Source organism: Colobus angolensis, unplaced genomic scaffold (genome assembly GCF_000951035.1).
Source record: "Colobus angolensis palliatus isolate OR3802 unplaced genomic scaffold, Cang.pa_1.0 Scaffold38, whole genome shotgun sequence".
NCBI lineage: Eukaryota > Metazoa > Chordata > Mammalia > Primates > Cercopithecidae > Colobus > Colobus angolensis.
Window position 1 is genome coordinate 5,937,699 of NW_012117154.1, and position 4,076 is coordinate 5,941,774.

The 4,076-nt window shown below is 44.8% G+C and overlaps 1 pseudogene across 1 annotated transcript; it reads right to left on the reverse strand.

Annotated features, from left to right (window-relative positions):
• Positions 1-2,251: 2,251 nt before the first annotated feature.
• Positions 2,252-3,652, reverse strand: LOC105520471 (annotated as a pseudogene). The gene has a single exon (XR_001003140.1). The product of XR_001003140.1 is annotated as a ribosome maturation protein SBDS pseudogene (transcript).
• Positions 3,653-4,076: the final 424 nt, after the last annotated feature.

The window sequence follows — 4,076 nt, forward strand, 5'->3', positions numbered from 1 at the left end:
CAGTAGCAAAACACCCAAATTGATATTATCATCCAAATTGATAATAAAATAGACCAACACACCCACACACTGGGGGCTTCCCATTTTTATAGTCTTGTCCCCCCACCTGCAGGGTGTGAGTGGGGATCAGTTTTTCAATAGAACATGTATGTTTGGTAAGTTAATATGTGTAGCTGACCCCTTTGCCTTTGTTTTTATGTATTTATATTTTTCCTTTGTGGACATGTGGATGCAATACCTGTTCATAGTTGAATCTATTACGAATTGTTACCTTTTATTTGATGAAGAACTATTTAAAGATTTTCCTTTGTTATTTCTTCTAAAGCAAAAGTCAATGCAAGTAACTCTAATCAGCGTGCAAACGCCTGCATATATCTGTATATCTGCTATGTAATTATATAATGTTTTTATAATGCTGTGTGGATAACTTTACACTGATTTAGTTACTTGACTACAGGAAACACTGTTGCTTTGCACGCTGTGAGAGGTTTGCACTGTTACAGATAAAGGCAACATATTTACATATGTACATGTGTATACATATATATATATTCAAAAATAACATCGGCTCTTTGGGGTGTCTGTTTCCTTGGTTGTTTCACACCACTGGAACATTGAACCTGGACAGACCCTAGAATGTGAGTTTCCTGACTCCACCTTACAGACCAAAGAGCCACGTGTCTATTTCTGTAGACCTATCTCCTGAGATTTGTACATGCGTTTTTTGCAGACTTAAACTTTGTTTTCTGAAATTAGATGCCATTTATGATGATGTGATGTCAGTCAAATAAAGCATCATTATTTTCAGATTTCTGCTTCTCCTTCCTTTTGCTTTCAACAGCCCCAGCTCTCAGACCTGCTGGGGGAGTCGGGTCTGGTAGAGCATCTAGCATTTTCCCCCTACCCGCCCTTGCTCTCAATGGAGCAGTTCTCTCTTCAGTGTCATGATGGATTCCAGTGAGGAAGACAAATAAGAGTGATGGTAAGGATGCCTGCAGCTCCAGATTCCATGGAGCACCGCGTAGTGGCACTGTACCCTACCTTTCCATGTGCAATCTCATCAAGCCGTCGTCATCAGAGCTGGAGAGCCACAACTGGCCCCATTTTTCAGGTTAAAAACACCAAGGCTCAGGGAGATTACACAACTTCCCAAAGCCACAGAGCTGGTCACACCAGCCACACCCTTCACCACCAACTCAAGAGGAGGGGGAAGGTGTGCGCATGCCACAGAAAACCATCATGGGGTGTAATGGCTGCAGTGTGGGGAGAAGTCCAGTTTTTCTCTCCCCTTTCCACCAGCAGCACACGCCAGCAGCAAAGGAGCCCAGTCCTGTTCTGGCTTCTTCTGGCAATCAAAGTGTTCATTCTGGAAGGTTCTGGAAACATGCACCATTTCCAAGTCAGTGATGAAGGTATTTGACATAAAAATGGTTCCTGGGTCCTGTGGGTCACAATTCATTATTTGAATTCACCCTGAGCCACTGACAGATGTCTGTTTCAGATGTACCCTGACCAGGAGGTGGGAAGGCCCAGCAGGCGGCATTGAGGCCACAAGGGCTCTGGACAGCTGTGGTCAACTGATGCCCAGTAATGGAAATTAAATATGCATGAGGCCCTATGAAAATATAAGAAATAGAAGGAGAGTAATGTTTGGTACACTCCTGTTCAGTGCATCGTGCTCCCCATGTCCACACCAGAGGACGGGATGAAGGAGACCAGGGCTTGAATTCCCCTGGATTGGCCACCCATGAACACAGGCAGCCCCAGCACTGACATGCTTGAAATGAACGACTCGGCTAACGCTGCAAACCAAAGAAATGCAGTCTTTTCTTGATTTACATGACATACACTCCTGGAAAATTCAGGTATGTTCAAGCCATTTGAAACAACAAACAACCATCAAAACAACCGTGTTAAGATGTAACACAGAAGTAGTCTCTGGGCTTCAATCATCATGAATAGGTTTGCAGCCACCATGAGTGTCCAACAGGACGCTAGGACGTCCATCGGGTGGAGGCAGTGGTCTGTTCAGCACACCTGGGGACATCACAGGGTCCTGCCATGTCTGGCCTGTGTCCACTCAACGCCCCCGTTCGTATGATCCATGAACACGCTCACAGATTCCCAAATATCCCCGTGGCAGCAGCCTCCACTGGGAACCCTCGGCTTCCATCATGTGTCCTGGGGCCCAGATCCTCCTCACCAACAGAAAGCCCAGGTAATTCTGGGGCTGGGTATCTTTTTTTTTTTTTTTAATAAAAATAAGAGTGGTTTTATTGATTACACACAATTTTAGCTATATTAATATATATTATAAATTTTAAGAATTAGAAATAAGTGACTTTTATTTTTTAACCAAGAATAATCTAAGTTATGGCAGCATGTTCAATGAAAATTATTTAAGTCTGGCACAGTTTTTCTATATCTGTTTCTCAGGTAATCGGGAACATCATCCAAGCATAATGACCCTCATGACGTAAGTTCCATTAAGTAGAAATGAAGCATCATATGTTTTCTTTTTTAGGAAAGACTCCCCATTTTGTCGTATGGACATATCCCTAATAATCTTACTCTACTGTACAAATAACTTTTCACCCACAAGAGTTGCCTCAAATAACTTTCGTTTTGGAAAGTTGTCAAGGCATGAAACAGAGTAGCAAAATGCCACTCTGGACTTCGCATCTTGGAGTTTCAATTTTGCTTTAGGATTTAGACTCCAGTTTATAATTAAAACCTAATCATTCCCACATTATTATACTTATGTAGGAAAGCCTTGCCGTGTCCACTTTTAACACAAAGACAGAAAATGTCAAATAGTTTGAGCAAGTATTTGGCGGATCACAGACATGAAACAGTGCTGTCGGACACAAAAACCCTTTAGTGTTTTTAGAGGTGAAGAGATTGATGGGTGTCATTCAAATTTCTCATCTCCTTCTTCCACATCTTTCAAACTGAGTACTTCCAAAGAACCTTTGCCTTTGGTTTCCTTTTTTATTAGCTCATCAATTTCTCGGAAGCAGCCCGGGTCAATCAGACATACGATTTCTAACTGTTGGCCATAATCTTCACTTTCTATGACCTTGATCAGTGGTTTGAGCTTTTCCTTCAGCTTCTTGCCTTCATTCACTGGAAGGATGAAGCGAAGCCTCATGTGAGCACGTTCTATCTTCATTTTCTCTTTTAACTGCTTTATCACTTCCAAAGCCTGCTGTTTTGTACTCTTGTTGGTTTTCACTGAATAGTGGATGTCCTTCACGGCTCTCTCAATAAGGATCACGGTGTACGGTCTCTTTGTTTCAGGATTCACACATTTGTCTGCCACAATAGTTGCAATGTCCCTAAACATCCGCTCCAGTTGTGTGCGTCTTTCTTTACCTGATACTTGAACTTCTCCTTTAGTCAAAATCTGCTTACAGATTTCAGTTTGGTCATCTGTTCCAAACGCACTGATGAGACCTTCCTTCTTGGCAACCTGACCTTTAGAAACGTTTACAAACACTGAATGGATCTGCAGAACTTCGTCAAGGTCTTTTTCCACGCCGCTCCGCCAGCCGACGACCTTGTTTTTGCAGCAGGCGATTTCCAAGCGCTTCCCGGCGCGCTTCATCCGTACCACGGCCACAGTGGTTAGGCGGATCTGGTTGGTCCACATCGCGGCTGTTCAAAGACCAAGGAGCCCGCGAACCGGGGCAGACCCGCACCGACCAGCCTGAAGGCCACCAGCGGCGCGCGGCCGTGACCCCGGGGCTGGGTATCTTTTTTTTTTTTTTTTTTTTTTTGAGACGGAGTCTCGCTCTGTCGCCCAGGCTGGAGTGCAGTGGCACGATCTCAGCTCACTGCAAGCTCCGCCTCCCGGGTTCCCGCCATTCTCCTGCCTCAGCCTCCCGAGTAGCTGGGACTACAGGCGTCCGCCATGGCGCCCGGCTAATTTTTTGTATTTTTAGTAGAGTCGGGGTTTCACCGTGTTAGCCAGGATGGTCTCGATCTCCTGACCTTAGTGATCCGCCCGCCTCGGCCTCCCAAAGTGCTGGGATTACAGGCTTGAGCCGCCGCGCCGGGCCGGGGCTGGGTATCTT